Genomic DNA, 21375 nt, shown 5'->3' with positions numbered 1-21375 from the left:
TGCGTCTTCACACCTCGGAATAAGCCTCGCGACCATCTCTGCGCATATGGCATATCCTCATCAACATAGTCATCGGGAGGGTGAGCAGCTATGGGCTGAAAAGGTCTCAACGTAGTCCACACCCATATCTATCATAGTCATCAAAAAAATTATTTATCAGTCGTCGTTTCGAAAAAATATATTTAGTGTTTTATTGCACACACTTAAATATATTACCTAAAGAAGAGGGCTAAATGCAGCGACCTCAAGCCTCTCGCCCATAGAGGCTCGATCAAATCCTCTGTACATGTAAGCCAGGACAGCGGCGCCCCAACTGTAACATCCCAGCTGGTCTAGATCCTCAATATATAGCAGATACCTCATGCTCATATCCCCACCCGACGTGTTCAGGAACATGATGCCCCTGAATATGATGAGAAGATATAAGCGAGCACGTCGGTCAACATCAGCCTGAAGCGTCGCCTCGTCAATCGGATCCTGTAGATCTACGAGGCGCAAGTGAGCATGGAGGGAGGACCGCAACAACCAACTCTGTCCACGTATATCTCTCTGGTGAGGCACGAAACCAGTGAGCCTAGTCAACTCCTGGCGATACGGCAGCATCTGTGGAGGCTCTACTCTCTACAATGCCTGTCCATTAATCTGTAGACCATAAATCATCTCGACATCCTGCAGGGTGATGGTAGCCTCGCCAGTGCGGAGATGAAATGTATGGGTCTCCAGTCGCCAGCGCTTAATCATGGCCGTCACTAGAGCCCTATTGTGCACAAGCCGACCAACCTCGATGCACCGGTAGATACCGCCCCGACGTAGTATATCTATGACACGAGAATGTGCGGGAATAGCCTCTAGAACATCCTATGCTGACTCCCCCGAACGGGTACGGACCACTCTACTATAGGATACCGGTGCATCCCATACATACTGGACCTATGCTCATGCTGTAGATAAAGTACCTCTCTGTTGTCGAAGGGCCCCGACTCCATGGAGGTGTCCTATCTGTTTTAGGCATTTTAAATTAATCATTAATACATGAAGTAACGATTAAAGTGGTATATTTTTTTACGCATTTTAAATTAATCATTATTTTTTTAATTAATATTTAATACGTAGTATTAAATATGTAATCTTTCAATTTCTAAGGATTGAATCCTATACTAAGGATTTTCAATTTCTAATTAGCAAATAAATAAATTAACAATTAAAGATATAAAGATTAATAATTAACAAATCAAAAAATTAACAATTAGCTAGCAAACAATTAGCATATAATTAATAAATAAACAATTAACTAACTAATCAAACAATTAACAAATTATTAGCATATAATTAATAAATAAATAAATAATTAACTAACTAATCAAACAATTAACAAATTATTAACAAATAAACAATTGGCTTAACAAAAACTAAATAAATAATTAGCTAGTCTAACGATTGAAATAACTAATCTAACAATTAACAAATACTTAACTCGTCAATCTAACAATTAACAAATTAACAACAAATAAACAAATAAAAAAATGAAAAAACGGGTTGTCCATGGCAGTGGAAACAGCCCCCATTTTGCACGCAAAAAAAGTGCGTAAAAGTTTTTTTTTGTCAATATCCGCAAATAATACACAATAATAATGCTTAGGTTAATAATGTAATAGAAAAATCATAGTAAGTTTTGATTTTGAGTTATTGAATTGAATTATACGCCGCTTTATTGCGAAGAAACTTGTTCCTAAACTTCAATATACCAAAAATATTGACTTTCGGGTTGGAAATTAACAAGAAAATGATGTTTTTTATCATATAGGACCTCGGAACGTGACCTTTAATGGCTGATTTTCTTTTTCTTTTTTGAATTGGGGAACCAGTGGTGGGGAAGAAGGGGATGTTTTATTTGAGGGCTTTTACGCACAGAATCTGTGCGTAAAAGAACTTAAGTATAATTTTACACTTAGGTCTTTTTACTCACAGATTTTGCGCATGAAACCTATTTTGGTTTCTTTTTTTTTAATGGGTCATTTTGTTCCAAAATTTTATTTTTGGGTTACAAAAGTTCCGGACTCAAATTGTCACCCCTAATTCACTCAAAAGAATCTCCTAAGCTTTATGGTAGAGGATTCGCATTTTCCATCGATGGTCAAAAGAGCTATAAAGAATGCTTTTGTTAAAGCCGATAATGCACTGGCTGATACCAAATCACTTGATAGTGAACAACTGCGCTTATTTTTGGACGGTAAGTGTTTGACCTTCTTTTGTGTGGCAGAGTCATGTATTTCTAATTTTTTCGTCTCTGGTAAGTAGGAGCTAGAGGAATTCATCCCGTGTCTGTCCCAATAAAATGTTTATACAAATTTTTAATCTGCTAAAAATATGTCAATGTTTAGATTCGTAGGGCTTTGATCTAGTGATGCAAGCACACCGTGTGATGTGTGGATTAGGCACGTGTCATGAGTTCGAACCTTGTCGCAGGAGAATTGTGGGGGCCTCATTATCCCTTAAGTTTCAAACTGTGTGCTATTGGCCCTCATGAATTTCTCGGTTATCAAAGAAACGTATACGCGATGTTTAGTCTGATACCAGAGTGCTTTAGTCAACATCGTTGGAAACTTAAAACACAAAGCTCATCGAATTGGGGAGTATTGATAATTAAATAATGCAAACTTGGGAAATAACTGGAAGAGTCGATGATGATAGAAATCGCTGTTTCACGCTGTTTCTATCCACTTTCTTATTCCCATGTGGATAACCTAGTTCTGAAAGATTCAAGATTTTACTCTTCCTGACTTCTTTATTTCCGATTCGGATGAATGTATTGTCCAAGCGTGAACAGGACAACAAAACGTTGTTAAATCTTAACTAATTGGATTCCTTTACTGCCTAAAAGTGCCTTTGGTCCTTTGTGGTAGGAGAGGTTTTCTTACTGGCTTTATCAAATATGGTAAAGATATCTTTCATGATTGAAATCTAGCATTTACTTTTAATATCTATTTATAAAGCCATTATCTTTGATACTTCGATTATCATATTAGTTTACTGCATTTACTGGTACTTTTCTTCATGGTGCTTATCTATACTATTTTTTCATGGCTTCTTTATTTTATTCAATCCTTGTCTAACTTTTTTGTCATGCTTTCTTTTGAGCCGAGGGTCTTTCAGAAACAAGCTCCCTACCTTCCAAGGTAGGGGTAAGGTCTGCGTACACTCTACCCTCTCCAGACCCCACTTGTAGGATTACACTAATATGTTGTTGTTGTATCTATTTACAAAGCCAGATAGGAACATACATAACTTAGTTATGCGTTGATGAATTGTTTATCTATCCCCCTTATCCTTTTTCATTTGTCACAATAGGTAACTTACATTCATTTCTTTGTTTATGTTGTGGCGATCCACAGGACCATGCTTATTGCTAATGCTGGGGACTCTCGAACTATGCTAGGAAAATGAGGAAGAGTGATTGAATTATCAAAAGATCACAAACCAAACACAACTTCTGAAAAATTAAGAATTGAGAAACTAGGGGAGTCATCTATGACGGTTATCTCAATGGCCAACTCTCGGTTGCACGAGCTCTTGGTGACTGGCACATAAAGGGTCCCAAAAGTTCAAAGGGACCCTTAAGCTCGGAGCCAGAGTTGGAAGAAGTGGTCCTGACCGAAGAGGATGAGTTCTTGATAATGGGTTGCGATGGCTTATGGGATGTCATGAGTAGCTAGTACGCGGTAACTATCGTGAGGAAAGAGCTCATGCTGCATAATGATCCCGAGAGATGCTCGAGGGAGCTTGTTAGAGAGGCTCTAAAGAGTAACACTTGTGATAATCTAACCTTTCTTGTAGTTTGCATCTCTCGTGATCCAGCCCCGCGAATTGAAATACCAAGAACCCAGAGGAGGAGGAGCATCTCAGCTGAAGGATTGGATATTCTAAGGGGTGTTTTGAGTGACATACAAAACAGACATGATCATCTACTTGTACAGATGAACTAACCTATTACACACCATCGCCAGGGATTTTTTTCTTGTCCATGGAAATGGTATATTGTTGCTGATTAACAAAAAGAAAATCTTCTGAACTAACCTATTACACACCATCGCCAGGGATTTTTTTGTTGTCCATGGAAATGGTATATTGTTGCTGATTAACAAAAAGAAAATCTTCTATAAGGATCCTGCTACGACTCAATTTAGATTTATTCAGTTGTCACTGTTACTATTCCTTGATGTGGCTGCTCTTCATAATAAGGTTCATATGTACACCAACCGGTTCAATCTCACACTTATAATCCAGTGGCCGACCATAATCTACGAAATGACTGGATTATGTTAAGTTTGTAGTTTAGGTTTTGTACACTTGTAGTGTATACATTTTTTGTGAAATTAGGTTATGATGATATGCAACAATAGATAATTCTTTGTAGCAAACTTGATATCTGGTAACCTGAAAAATGAAGTAATGACTTGCTATATAGTCAGTTCGATTACATTCGTAGTGTAAATCCTTGTGTTAAACTCAATTCCTTCCCCGGCAAAAGTTGACACCAAAAAGGGAAGGAGTTAAGTTTCTTTTCTTCACAATTAATGTTAAATTTGGAATATTGGTCATTCAAACAAGGGGGATATCTTGGAATGTCACAGATCCAATGCAGAAAAAGGTGCCATTTGAATAGCAACAAGTGCTTTTCACTTCTGTTATATACTGTAGCTTTTTATGTTTGTTAATAGATTAGAATAAAGGTCATTTGCCAAAAGGGAAGTAGATTATTTGATTTTAAACATGAGTTATAAGCTACAAGACATATCTCTGATCCTTAAGCTAAAAGAGAAAAGGAGCTTGTAGATATATACTAAAGCAAAACCATAATCCATATTACTGATGAAGTAATAAAATAAATTATGGTGGGTAAGGCATAAGTATTGCTTGGCATGTGAGGGTGATATTTTATTAAAAAAAAGTGTATGGTCCCACTTATATGACCCCTCTCATCCCTAGTGTTATTTCTCTCTCCAATCTCTGCTTTCACTTATCTGCCCTCCTTTCTTTATTTACTAGATGGCCTATGCCCGCGCACGGGCCTAACACTTCGGATTATAATGTATCTATGTATATGTAGTTGTGTTTAGATAATGATAATATATATATATATATATATATATATATACTATGTTCAAAATACGATTAATATAACATTGTAGTTTGTGCTCCATATCTAGAACTTTATTTTATTCGTGTTTGCTACGAAAATTTATTAATACTTTTTAAAAGAGAAGACTTGTTTAAAAAGAAACTATTTTCCTCTCTTTGAGATAAAACAATAGCAATATTTAAGCATCAGTTGATACTTTCAATTTTAATTCGATTAATTTAACGGTGTAAAATACTTATTATTTTTTATCAAATTTTGATTTAGATAATTCAAATTCAAATTATTAAATTAATTTTACATGTTTAAAACGAAACAAAGTAGAAATTGATTTTTTCCTTATTCTAAAGAGTCCATCATTATTGATTTAATTGTTTGATTTTCTAAGCATTTGTTTTTTAACATTGTTTGTTTTATTAATATGGGATTCACATTTTTTTTTAAATATTGCTTGATTCTGTTAATACGGGGTCCACTTTTTTTTCCCGTGAGTTTGGATGTGGTCAGTTTTACTTTTTTTTTCTTCCTTTTTTTTTTAAAGGGACAACGGACGATGAAGCATGGGTCTAAACCCATGCTTTATATAGTTTCTTCTTTTTTTATTTTTATTTTTTATATTGCTTGGTGTCGTTTAATATGGGGCCCACCCTTTTGGACATTATTAGTTTGCATTATTTTTATGTATATAATATATATATATATATATATATATATATATATACTATGTTCAAAACACGATTGATATAACATTGTAATTTGTGCTCCGTATCTAAAACTTTATTATATTAGTGTTTGCTAAGAATACAAAGTCTGCACTTTTTTTTTTTGACATTGTTTATTTTTTTAATATGGGATTCACTTTTATATATATATATATATATATATATATATATATATATATATATATATATATATATATATATATATATTGCTTGATTTTGTCAATATGGGATAGTATGTTCAAAACACGATTAATATAACATTGTAGTTTGTGCTCCGTATTTAAAACTTTTATTATATTAGTGTTTGCTACAAATTCGCATGGTGTTTAATATGGGGCCCATAATTATTTTCACATTTATTAGAGTAAGGAAAAAATGAAAAAGTAATTAAATTTATCTTATTTTAATATATAAGTATTTTAAGTATGTTACTGTATAATAATTTCATTTGCTCCCACTAATGGATTGATACGCACGCGGTAATGAATCCATCATTATTGACTTAATGAGATACTTTGGAAATTACATGAATATTGTTTGATTTTTTAATATGGGGTGCACTTTTTTTTTTTGGACATTATTAATTTGCATTATTTGCATATATATATATATATATATATATATACTATGTTCAAAACACGATTAATATAACATTGTAGTTTGTACTCCGTATCTAAAACTTTATTATATTAGTGTTTACTACGAATACAAAGTCTTTTTTGACATTATATTTTTTGAATATGGGGTTCAATTTTTATTTTTTTTGATATTGTTTGATTTTGTTAATATGGGGTCCACTTTTTTTACCGTGAGTTTGGAGATGGTGGGTTCCACTTTTTTTTTTATATATATATTGCTTGATGTTGTTTAGTATGGGGTCAATATATATGGGGCCCACAATTTTTTTTTTATAATTTTTTTTTTATGGGCCTGTTTAATATGAGGCCCAATTTTTTATTTTTTTTATATATACTATGTTCAAAACATGATTGATATAATATTATAATTTGTGCTCCGTATCTAAAACTTTATTATATTAGTGTTTGCTAAGAATACAAAGTCTGCACTTTTTTTTTACATTGTTTATTTTTTTAATATGGGATTCATTTTTTTTTATATATATATTGCTTGATTTTGTCAATATGGGATACTATGTTAAAAACACGATTAATATAACATTATAGTTTGTGCTCCGTATTTAAAACTTTATTATATTAGTGTTTGCTATGAATACGCATCGTGTTTAATATGGGGCCCACATTTTTTTTAACATTATTTATTTTTTAAATATGGGATTCACTTTTTTTTTCAATATTGCTTGATTTTGTTAATATGGGGTCCACTTTTTTTTCCCGTGTGTTTGGATGTGGTGGGTTCCACCTTTTTTTTTAATACTGGATGTTGTTGAATATGGGGCCCACAATTTTTATTTTTATTTTACATTTTTTTTAGGACCTGTTTAATATGGGGCCCAAATTTTATTTTATTTTTATGTTTGGGGGGGGGGGGGGTTCACAACGGACGACGAAAGAAGCACCAACCGGTGCTTCTAATATAGTAGAAATTTCACTCTCAATATTTTATCCTTGTTTTCAAAGTCAGTTTTTTTGTCATAATTGTTTTTCACCCAATTCTTTTTATATTCATGCATATTTTTATATTCTTCATTTGATGCTTGGTACCTGTAAATAGATCTAATTGATACGGGTTCTTTTATTTATTAAATCAAATCAATTTTGTCGGTTTTTAATATCTATAAATAAAATAAAATTTATAAAATCTAGTTTTTTTTTTCAATTTTTTTGGTTTTTTCTTGGTTTGATGTGAAACATTTTATAACAAAATTAATTTGCTTTTGTGAAATATGATGCAAATATCATACTACTTCATACAATCATATCTACTCCAGTTCATGTTAATTAATTAGACACATAACTAAAATTACAACGCCCTAGGAAACTTGATTAAAAATAAATAAATTGTTGTCAAGGACAACAAAAACATCATAGGTATAACGGATTCACTTAAATTAATATATATGAACATTGGGATAAAATTACAAGGCAAAATATGGTATTAAAATGTTAAGAAACAAAAGCTATGACAAAGTTAAAAAAATAATTACAAAGTGGATTGTAATAAATATTTTTATATATAAATAACTTTTAAAAATTGAATATATATAACGTTGGGTTGGTTTGTCTTAGTTTCACCTTGTTTTTAGTTAAAATTGAATCAAATCAATTACGATCGATTTGTTTTCTCATTATCAAACCATTAAATTATTATTTTTTTCAATTAACTCAATTAATCAATTTGGTCTAGATTTATCGATTTGCTTTATATACCCCTACTTGGTATAATGGTATTTTGTGCACCGTGTTAGTGAAATAACGGAAAAGTTACTTTAATGGATGTTTACTGTTGCTCAGATGTGACTTAAAAGTTAAAATTTAATATTCTTATTTTTATCATTATCTTCTTCTTTATGAATGACTTTAATTAATTACGAAAATGCTAATTTCGGGACATTAACTAGTCTTTTCACTATGTCTTGTTGTGCTATTTAAATTAATACAATTAAATGGCTTGTGTAAACTAGCTAAAAAATAAATATTATTTTTGGCAAGCTTAGCTAAAGAGAGATTAGTTAATGAGTGGAGTGAAAAGTCATGGCCGGAGAGTATGACGGTGAATTGAAGAAAATGTGGTGGGTGAAGAGAGGGGGAAGTTAAAATAGAGTGGGACCCATAAATATGCACTTGTCAATTAATAGAGACCTTCACACAAATATGACATGGCATATCTCCTCACACACCATATAAATTTTTTCTAAAGTGATGTTAGAGCAGTGAAACTTGTCCAATTTACTCTCAATCTTCTTGGTAGCATGAAGTCGCAGCATCTTACGTAAGTTATTCTACTATTTTTAGCCATACTCGAGCCTATATAGAGTACTGAAGATCAGGAGGAGACGGAAAATTGTGCTTATACAATTACAGTACAGTACTTCAATGGCGAATTCAGAATTCAAAAAATAAAAATGTAAATGTGCGAATGAGCCGGAAAAATAAAGTAGTGTAATTTTGTGTGTATTTTGAACACCCTGGACCGCTTGAGTTAACCTTTTGTATCTATTCAGGGTATTCACAACTTATATATGTACATAAATACAGACAATCTACTCAATATATACTGTATAATTGTTTGCCAAAAGTGTTCGAATGAATACCGTCCCGCCCCCTTAAATACGCCCCTGGTCCACTTGGCTATGTAGAAGTTACGTTTTTTCAAGTTTATTTCTTATCACTAGAAGATATTTATGTACCATAATTGCAATCAATAATTAAATTGTCAATAAACTTAAACTGTATTTGTAATTAGTGCAAAATAGAAAACTAATTCAAAGAGTTGCCATTTCTCTACTTTTAATTTAAACTAAACTCATGCTTCGTCGTCCGTTTTTCACTAAAAAAAAGGGTGTGGGCCCCAACTAAACATCAACCAATATTAAAAAAAAAGTGTGGGCCCCAACTAAACACCAACCAATATTAAAAAAAAAAAAAAAACAAAGTGGAACCCACCATCTCCAAACTCACGGGAAAAAAAAGTGGACCCCATATTAACAAAATCAAGCAATATAAAAAAATGATTCCCATATTAAAAAACAAACAATGTCAAAAAAAAAAAAAAAAGTGCATCCCATATTAAAAAATCAAACAATATTTATGTAATTTCCAAAGTATCTCATTAAATCAATAATAATGGATTCATTGCCACATGCGTATCAATCCATTAGTGGGAACAAATGAAATTATTGTACAGCAACATACTTAAAATACTTATATATTAAAATAAGATAGAATTTAATTACTTTTTCATTTTTTCCTTAATCTAATAAATGTGAAAAGAGATTAATGTCATAAAAAAAACATATTAAATGGAGATCAAATAATTAATAAGGTAAATTAGTGAAATTATAATTCTAATTGACGTTTCCTTAAAAAACCATACAAAAGAAAACATGACAAGTAAAATGAGTTAAACCAAAAATATTTACCAAAAATTAAAAAATAGTAGTTCTTCATTTAAATAGAAAATCAAATTTCTACTTTGTTTCATTTTAAACATATAAAATTAATATAATAATTTGAATTAGAATTATCCAAATCAAAATTTGATAAAAGAATAATAGGTATTGTTTAGGCCCAATGTACATACATTAACAATAAAATATTTTACACCTTTAAATTAATCGAATTAAAATTCAAAGTATCAACTGATGCTTAAATATTGCTATTGTTTTATCTCAAAGAGAGGAAAATGATTTCCTTTTAAATAAGTCTATTAATAAATTTTTGCCAACTTTGTATTCGTAGCAAACACTAATATAATAAAGTTTTGGATACGGAGCACAAACTACAATGTTATATTAATCGTGTTTTGAACAATATATATATTACTTTACTACTATATAGAGGAGCCGGTTTATAAGCAAGATCGTCGTCCGTCCTTTGGTCCCACTTTTTTATTTAAGGGCAAAAAAATCATTTGTGGTCCCACCCATTTTTTTATTTAAGGACAAAAAAATGACATTTTATACTTTATATTACCAACTCTTTTAAAAAGTAGATAGAAATACTTTATTATATTTCTATTTTTCTACTATATAGAAGCATCGGTTTACCCATGCTTCGTCGTCAGTCACTCTTAAAAAAAATGCTTCTATATGGTTAAAAAAAAAAAAAAAAAAAAAAAAGTGGACCCACCCTCTCCAAACTCATAAAAAAAAGTGGATCCCATATTAAAAAAAAACAATGTCAAAAAAAAATGTGCACCCCATATATTAAAAAAAATAATAATATTCATGTAATTCGCAAAGTATCCCCATCAAGTCAATAATAGTGGATTCATTACTACATGCGTATTAACCCATTAGTGGGAGCAAATGAAATTATTACACAGCAAAAAATATGGATCTCATATTATTGTTTTTCTTCAAAAGGTTTAGTAGGCAAATACATACAATTTCCTTTCTTTTCTTATATTAGCCTGAAGTCTAATCTAAATATTTAATTGCTGTATTTGCTATTCTACCATGTCATTTATTTATTATGATTACTAAAATAAATATACTTAAAATATTTATATTTTAAAATAAGATAGAATTTAACTACTTTTTCATTTTTATTCTTACTCTAATAAATGTGAAAAGAGATTAATATCAAATAGAGATCAAATAATGAATAAGGTAAATTAGTCAAACTATAATTCTAATTCACGTTTCCTTAAAAACCATGCAAAAGATAACATGACAAGTAAAATGAACTAAACCGAGAATATTTACCAAAAATTAAAAAATAGCATTTCTTCGTTTAAATAGAAAATTAATTTCTACTTTGTTTCGTTTTAAACATGTAAAATTAATTTAATAATTTGAATTAGAATTATCCAAATCAAAATTTGATAAAAATAATAATAAGTATTTTACACCTTTAAACCAATCGAATTAAAATTGAAAGTATCAACTGATATTTAAATATTGCTATTGTTTTATCTCAAAGAGAGGAAAATAGTTTTCTTTTAAACAAGTCTTCTCTTTTAAAAAATATTAATAAATTTTCGTAGCAAACACGAATATAATAAAATTTTAGATACTGAGCACAAAACCCATGTTTATCACTATCCAAATACAACTACATATACATAGATACACTATAATCTAAAGTATTGAGCCCGTGCGCATAGACCATCTAGTGTACTATATAGAAATGACAGTTTGTGTGGGCAAACATGGACTAACACTGCTGTTATAATTGCATCAAAAGTAATGTTAATTGTACACTTGGGCTGGCCAACTTTTCTTTTTGTCCTCCCACTTGGGCTCATGCAATTGGTTCTCTCATGTATACACGTGTATATAAATTTGTACCACAAGCCAAAAGTAATGTTAATTGTACACTTGGGCTGGCCAACTATTCCTTTTATCCTCCACTTGGGCCCATGCAATTGGTAATATTTTCTCTCATATATATACGTGTACACAAATTTGTACCACAAGCCAAAAGTAATGTTAATTGTACACTTGGGCTGACCAACTTTTCTTTTTATCCTCCCACTTGGGCCATGCAATTGGTAATATTTTCTCTCATGTATACACGTGTATACAAATTTGTACCACAAGCTATATAAATTATACAGTTTAATTAATTGTTTTTTTATCTCACGTGAACATATATCATAATACTGAATATTTATTTTTCTTCTCATGTATACACGTATGCACTTCAATTTTAATTTTCCGATACATTTATTTCCTCTGTGCACTTATACTTGTTGATTTTTGACTTTTCAAGTTCTTTAAGAATTAATAAATGAAGTACTCCCTCCGTCTCATATTACTTGGCCACATTACTAAACTACTTTTTTATCCCACGTGGACATATGTCATAGTACTGAATATTTATTCTCTCCTCATGTATACACGTATGCACTTCAATTTTAATTCTCCGACACATATTTATTTCCTCCGTGCATTTTTACTTGTTCACTTTTGACTTTTCACATTCTTTAAAAATTAATAAATAAAGTACTCAACATTATTAAAATTACTTGTTCATTTACAAAACCAAGATAAAATTAATTAAATATTTCCCATCTTACCCTCTCCGGCCCATATTACTTGGTCACATTACTAAAAATATATGTCCAACTTACTTGCTCATTTACAAAACCAAGATAAAATTAATTAAATATTTCTCATCTTACCCTTAGTAATAGTCAATTTTGATTAGAATGTATTTATTAGAGAGAGATGGAGGTAAGATAGTAAAATACATCTTTTATTTATAATTTCTCAAGGGGCGTGCAAAAGGGAAAGTGGTAAGTAATATGGACGGGGGGAGTATATATTTTATCATAATATTTATATTTATTGGTGTAAGTCTCAATAGCCTTGGAAAATGATATGAAAATGAGTAATTAATGTGAAGGGCAAAATTAATAATAGGAATAAAAATTTCTTTCTCTTGATATATTAACGTGGACAAGTAAAAGTAAATGAAAGGAGTGACTTTTATCCTCATTTTCCTTCTTTGTCAATATTTTAAACGTAAAGAGAGAACGAACAATAACAATGCAAATTTGTACTAAAAGTTATATAAATTGTACACTTTAACCAACTACTTTTTTATCTCACTTGGACATATATCATAATACTGAGTATTTATTCTCTTCTCATGTATACACGTATGCACTTCAATTTTAATTCTCCTACACATATTTATTCCCTCCGTGCACTTTTACTTATCCACTTTTGACTTTTCACGTTCTTTAAAAATTAATAAATGAAGTATATATTTTATCATAATATTCATATTTATTGATGTATAATCTCAATAGCCTCAGAAAATGATTTGAAAATGAGTAATTAATATAAAGGGTAAAATAAGAAGAAGAATTGTTTTTATCTATAATTGTTAATATAAAAAATTATAATATATTTTTTAATTTGTTTAAGAAAAATATTTTATTAGTTTTGCTATTAAAAATTCAATATATACAATAATGGTTCTTATGTTTGAATTTGAACAGTTAATTAATTGAAATAGATATCAACATGTCGGTATACATAAAAGATATTAAAAAATTTAAAAGAAAAAATCTAGAATTAAAATATTAATTTTCCCTCATATTCTTACTAATTTTCTTTTCACATCGATGAACAACTTTCATTGTCATGACAATGAGAAAAAGGTCCGACTCTTTTCATATCAAAGACTTAATTCCATCATATCTTTTTAATTTTTAAACTTTATTTTTTAATTATAACTAAAGTGATAGTACATAAAATACACTTTGTATATATTGTTATATATAATAACAATTAGAATACTTTTAAAAATTATTTTTAAAATACATAAAATATATATCTAGCTAATCAAAGTGAATAGACATGTGATGCACGGGCATGTATTGCTGGTCTGAATGAGAAAGGGGAGTGTGTCAGGATCATTCAAAAGGAATAAGTAGTTTTGTCCACACAAGGAAATAAATGGTAGATTGAGGAGGATGACAAAAACAAATAAAAAAGGGCAAACCATTCTGAAGATGACAATTTGCATTATCTAAATGGTGCAAATGATTGATCTGGCAAGACATGACGTGGAATGAAAAAAAGTTACCTTTTGAGAAAACGTTCTAGACACTTCTAGTGAGGAGCTATTTTGCTCGATCTGTGTGTGTGTATTTTTTTTTTTTTTTTTTTTTGTAAAATTTACTTTTCATTTCAGAAAGATCTTTTGAAAGAATTACGTATGAATCACATACTTACAATTTTTTAAATTTCTGTAATATTTTCTCAAAATTGAAATACTAATCCAAATGAGAAAGCTTATGGATCATCACAATGAGACGTTATCTGACTAAATAATACCTAAGGTTGTTTAGCGAAAAAATGGAAATACATAAGGTTCATTGTTCCTTTTTTCAACTTTTGCTGCTTTAATTCCACCAGAGCAATGATGATATTTATAACAAAGGGAAGGCGACACTTGGATATATATTTCTAGTAAAATCTTAACTATCTGTTTGTATTTCCCATTGCTAGATTTTGTTTCACCCCATAAGGTTCCAGAATAATTAAGCACCAAAGGTTGTGTGACCTGTGTCTAGTGATTAATGAAATTCGAAGAGATTAGAGTCTAACAACAACAACAACAACAACAACCCAGTGAAATCCCACATCGTGAGGTCTGGGGAGAGTAGAGTGTACGCAGACCTGACTCCTACTAAGGTACGACGGCTGTTTCCGAAAGACTCTCGACTCAATAGAAAGCATAAAAGAGATCAGATAAGGCCAAGAATATTCAAAGCGATATGGAAATGAAAATAACGAAAACGACTAAATCATGATGAAACAGTTTGCAAAGGGGCAGTGGCTATCACAGATAAAAGAAAACGTAGAAAAGATTTGATATTTTCTTTCCATATACTAAATTTTATGTATAGTGGAAAGTATTGTTAAGAAAACGTAGATATTAAAAAAGAATATTGCATTAAATAGGATCATTATCGCTACCTGCCAACGATTGTCTCAATTCATTCACTTCTTAAATTGTGAATAGTTGCTTTACTAGGCATCTGTGAGCATGGAACTGAGAAGATTAATGAGATGTGTGTTTAGATTAGAATAAACTCTAAATTTGCTTCTTAAAAGATTTTGGATTTCAGTTCCAGAAATGAAATCATTTTTAATAAATAACATCTCTAAAGCAAGTTTTTCAGCATAAATTTGAATTAGTTTCCTTTTTTTCGGATTTTTTTCACTTTATTTTAAAAATAAATGTTTGACCATGAATATTCCAAATACAACTTGAAGTTATCTTTAAAATTTGTAAAACACCTCAAAACCTGTTTTAACTTTTCTTTTTCATCTCACTTTTGATTTTTTTTTCTTCAAATTTTCCCTAAAGTTTTATTTTTATAAAAATGACCCCACTTCAATTTAGATACTATCCAAAACTAATCTAGAACAATATAATTACTGATTTATCAATAAAATGACAAGGTTAAGTAATATAAGATGAAGGGAGTAAGCATCTAGCTAAGTCATGAAACAGATAAATTATTTGGATTAACAGAAAGTCATATAATAAAGTGAAAAAAAGGCATTTGGTAAATTCTGAACAACAGAATAACCAACCATACATGCAGAAACTAATAGCTGATATTGAAAAGACGAATTTTTTTTACTACTATTAAGAAGCACCGGTTGGTGCTTCTTCTTCGTCGTCCGTTGTGCCCCCCCCCCCCCCCCCCCCCCCCAATTTTTTATGGGCCCCATATTAAACAGGCTCATAAAAAAAAATTGTAAAAAAAAAAATTATGGGCTCCATATATATTAAACAACAACTAATATTTAAAAAAAAATGTGGGCCCCATATTAAACATCATCCAGTATTAAAAAAAAAGTGGAACCCACCACATCCAAACTCACGGAAAAAAAAGTGGACCCCATATTAACAAAATTAAGCAATATTGGAAAAACAAAGTGAATCTCATATTTAAAAAACAAACAATGTTAAAAAAAAAATGTGGCCCCATATTAAACACCATGCGTATTCGTAGCAAACACTAATATAATAAAATTTTAAATACGGAGCACAAACTATAATGTTATATTAATTGTGTTTTGAACATAGTATCCCATATTGACAAAATCAAGCAATATATATATAAAAAAAAAAGTGCAGACTTTGTATTCTTAGCAAACACTAATATAATAAAGTTTTAGATACGGAGCACAAATTACAATGTTATATCAATCGTGTATTGAACATAATATATAATAATAAAAAAAAAAAACTGGGCCCCATATTAAACAGGCCCATAAAAAAACAAAATTGTAAAAAAAAAAATTGTGGGCCCCATATATATTAAACAACAACTAATATTAAAAAAAAATGTGGGCCCCATATTAAACACCATCCAGTATTAAAAAAAAAAAAAAGGAACCCACCACATCCAAACTCACGGGAAAAAAAAAGTTAACCCCATATTACCAAAATCAAGTAATATTTTTAAAAAAAAAGTGAATCTCATATTAAAAAAACAAACAATGTTAAAAACAATTGTGGGCCCCATATTAAACAATGTGCATATTCGTAGCAAATACTAATATAATAAAGTTTTAAATACTGAGCACAAACTACAATGTTATATTAATCGTGTTTTGAACATAGTATCTCATATTGACAAAATCAAACAATATATATATAAAAAAAAAAAATGAATCCCAAATTGTGGGCCCCATATTAAACACCATCCAGTATTAAAAAAGAAAAAAAGAAAAAAAGTGGAACTCACCACATCCAAACTCACGGGAAAAAAAAAGTGGACCCCATATTAACAAAATCAAGCAATATTGAAAAACAAAGTGAATCCCATATTTAAAAAATAAACAATGTTAAAAAAAAAAAAGGTGAGCCCCATATTAAACACCATGCGTATTCGTAGCAAACATTAATATAATAAAGTTTTAAATACGGAGCACAAACTACAATGTTATATTAATCGTGTTTTGAACATTACTATCTCATATTGACAAAATCAAGCAATATATAAAAAAAATAATGAATCCCATATTAAAAAAATAAACAACGTCAAAAAAAAATGCAGACTTTGTATTCTTAGCAAACACTAATATAATAAAGTTTTAGATACAGAGCACAAATTACAATGTTATATCAATCGTGTTTTCAATATACTATGTATATATAAAAAACAAAATTGGGCCCCATATTAAACAGGCCCATTAAAAAAAAATTGTGGGCCCCATATATATTAAATAACAACTAATATTTAAAAAAATGTGGACCCCATATTAAACACCATCCAGTATTAGAAAAAAAAAAGTGGAACCCACCACATCCAAACTCACGGGAAAAAAAAAGTGAACCCCATATTAACAAAATCAAGCAATATTAAAAAAAAATAAAAAATGTGGGCCCCATATTAAATACCGTGCGTATTCGTAGCAAACACTAATATAATAAAGTTTTAAATACGGAGCACAAACTAAAATGTTATATTAATCGTGTTTTGAACATAGTATCCCATATTGACAAAATCAAGCAATATATATAAAAAAAATGAATCCCAAATTGTGGGCCCCATATTAAACACCATCCAGTATTAAAAAAAAAAGGGCAAAGGGCATATATATACATCTTTAAAGTAAATATTTACAAAACGCGACGACAGTTTTCAGTTTACAAGATATAACAGTACAATACTTACAAACCTATACAAAACCCAATTAGAGGCCAACCCCACGGAATCACGCACGCAAATACCGTTGCTTCCTACTCTTCCCATAATATCTCCCTCGATTTTTCTCCCCCAATTTTGCTCAATGTTTTCGCCCTATCTCTTCAGTTTTCATTGAGGATTCGAATGTGATTGAAGAAACAACTGCAACGTTGATAAACAATCAATTCCTCAATAAAAAACCATTGAAGTATCAGAAGTAATACAAATTTCGAGTTCCAAAAAAAAAAAAAAAAGAGCAGGTATTTTCCTTTTTTTGTTGTTGATATTTTGTGGAAGAATACAATCTGATTTAATAGAAGTCGATTGATGCATCAATTACCTAAACAAATTATCAATTATACGCGATTGAAATTTCAGAAGAACCATTCAAAATCGTACGGATCAAAACTTTATTAGTGTAACAATGGCGGATAGCACAATGCAGTCAATAATGATACAACACAGTGGAAGATGGGACGCATCAGGTGAATATATTTGAACTCCAAATACATTATGTTTTGAAGGCAATTAAAAGCATGTAATCTCGTGCATGAAATAATTTGTATGAAAAGTTGTATGAACTTCATATAATAAGTAGATTCTGTAGTAATACATCGTTTTTGTTCAGGAAAAAATTGTCTATTGGAGTATGTATGGATTTTGGTTGAAAGTTGTATGAACTCTGTATACTAGGTAGAGTCTGTAGTGTGGAACTGATTTGGTTCAGAAAAATTTGTCTATTTTAGTATGTATGAATTTTGGTTTAAAGTTGTATGAACTTCGTGTAACAGGTCGATATGTAGAATTCAAAATTGAAGGAATCCAGTACGATTCAAATTCGAACTATAATGGATTGATTTCTACAATTGCTGCTCAACTAGGGATAGATACCACAGTCCAAACCATAATGATTAAATACATTGCTAGTGACCGATGCCCACCAATGATCATACACAACGACATGGGTGTTTGTGTCACGACCCAACCCCGTGGGCCGCGACCAGTGCCCTAGCTGGGCACCTATACGTACCCGATACCCAAATTAGCATATTATCAGAATAATAATATAATAATATTAGTGGATGCTACAGAATTTATCAGAAAAAGCAGACTTGACACACATAGGCCGATAAGGCCATCATAGAACAAAGTATCTCAAACATATGTACAGAACCCACACAGATGTATCCACAGACCTCTACAGAACATATCATAATCATAAGAAGGGACAGGGCCCCGTCATACCCAGAACAAAGTACATATCCAGATAGCAGTGACAGACTGTACCAAAAGATGGGCTCTGTAGAAGAGAGCGCCCCAAAATAGCAGAAGTGGGATCCTAAACAGATGGATCAGCAAACCTGTCGTCCGTACCTGCGCGGCATGAAAACGCAGCCCCCGAAGAAAGGGGGTCAGTACGAAATATGTACTGAATATGTAAAGCGGAATCACAGAAGTCAAATCATAATGGTTACAGAAAATGAGTACAGAATCCAGAGTGTCAAATGCATATTTCCAAAACAGATAGAATGCGTACAGAAACATATGTCATATCATATCATATCCGGTCCCTGCCACGGGACTCGGCAGACAGAATGTGGCCACCCTCCCGACGCTGGTGCCACTATACAGAGGAATCAGAAAAAGGGGCGTGGCCCCGTATCATATAATGTCATATCAAAATGGCCATAACAGATCAGATCAGAATAGGCGGACATGGCAAATCATACTCCACAGACCCATGTACGCGTATACCTGCCCCCTCACATCGGGACGCGGCGAACAATGCAGAGAATTACGCTTGACAACATATCCTGGCCCGGCTCAGTGTGGGAAACATTGGGACATCCACGAATGGAGTAGTGAGAGACTAATGCAATTTAAAAATATCATAAGTGTTTTCAAAGACTCGATGAAGCGTAGCAAAGACAAACAAATCAAATGGAGTCGGACGAAATCATAATAAATGTATTTCGGATATCATAATAAATTATAGAAGTATAACTTTCCCGAAGTCATTCCGAGTGTCAAAATAATTTATAATATTTAACAGAATATTTAAAATAATATTCGTTAAGCGATTAGTAGGGTAATTAAAACATTTCTTTCAAAAATCGCTTAAAAAGGAAGCTTTAGCATATTAGGGGCAAAACCGTAAATAGCGGGCCCGCCTTGGGACAAACAAGACGGCGGGTTCAAATTGTGCCCTCTAAGCATATAGTATCACCTAAAAAGGTTATACCGACATTCTATGACTTTCTGAATCATTTAGAGCAAAATTGCATAATTTCAGAAAAAGCGTATCAAAATGGTTCAATTCTACTGAAGGAAAAACTGAAATTTTGTCTTGCGGATTCCGAGGGCCAAGAGGTCCTTCGAGGCCCGGATCCGACCCTAACACACTAGGGGCATGCCAAGGGAAGAATATGGGTTGCTTTACATACCTTTCACGCTCCTTAAGCCTTTCCAAACTCACTTCCCGTTTCGTCGAAAAACTGCAATTGGTCAAGTTTACCAATTGTGAGTTATGAATACCATTATTCCAACTTAAAGCATATTTGTCTACCGAAATTTCGGCAGCACTTCCCCTATACATATAGCACCCCGAGAATTCAACTCGGCTAGAAATCATCAACAACAACCCAAACGACAACATCAATATCAACAATGAACATTAAAAACACAAATATCCTTCAACTAGTCATTTTTCTCACAAGTTGACATAATCTTCAATTCAACCCAAACTTTCGACTAACATCATGATTTCACATCCATTATCACTCAAGATCATCACAATATAGATTTAGAGACATTTCATATCATTTTCCTTAAGATATACACTCGATATACATAATATAGAACTTTCCGCCAAAATCATAACTTATGCAAAACACCAAATCTTTGGCATACAACTTCATGACAAGTTTCCAACTTCCAAATTCATCAATGATCATCTTAATTCACAACCAAACAACTTCATTTCCTTAATGTCGGAAAATCATACTAAAACGACATAAGTGTTTACATTCCGATTCAATACAAACTTATATCATTCTAACTTCATTTCCATGCCAAGCATTACAACAACACTCCAATACACTAAACAAACTTGATCCATTTCATTCCCAAGCCACATATACCACACGGCCATATGCTTATTTTTCCATATCAACTAAATTCATCCAACTTTCAATTCCCATATGCATTTCATCACAATTACAACTAGAATATAACATAAATTCAACACAACTTGGCTATGCAACATATATATACACACGGCTACAAGCCATATACCAAACCCACATTGCAAACTTCCATTTTTCCATACAATCAACACATTTCTATATACTACAACACAATCAAAACTTCATAACACAATAAAAAGGTAGAAATTCTTACCTTTTCTTCAAGTCTTCTTCACTTGAACTTGTGTTCACTTTGAGGAATCTAATGCTTCCCACTCCAAACCAACTATACCAAGATGCAAAGGAACCTTGACTTAGTAGGAAAACCACAAGACATGAATTTTTGGAACAAGATTTTTGGTACCTATTTTCCCTAGCCAAACCCGAAACCCTCTTGGTTTTTGCTCTTGTTCTTGACTTCTTTCTTACTTAGTTTTCTTGAATGTTCTAATGCATATAATGAAGACTTTAGGCATCTTATATTAATTGTCACATGACCATGCACATGACTAATTAATTG

At 31.4% G+C, this 21375-nt stretch overlaps 1 pseudogene; it reads left to right on the top strand.

The window, feature by feature from the left end:
• Positions 1–2076: 2076 nt before the first annotated feature.
• LOC132624219 (probable protein phosphatase 2C 47) lies at positions 2077–4401 on the top strand (annotated as a pseudogene).
• The last annotated feature ends 16974 nt before the right edge of the window (positions 4402–21375 follow it).

This window comes from Lycium barbarum, chromosome 12 (genome assembly GCF_019175385.1).
Source record: "Lycium barbarum isolate Lr01 chromosome 12, ASM1917538v2, whole genome shotgun sequence".
Classification (NCBI taxonomy): Eukaryota; Viridiplantae; Streptophyta; class Magnoliopsida; order Solanales; family Solanaceae; genus Lycium; species Lycium barbarum.
Note: the sequence above shows the minus strand (reverse complement) of the source record. Positions and strands in the feature narration are given on the sequence as shown.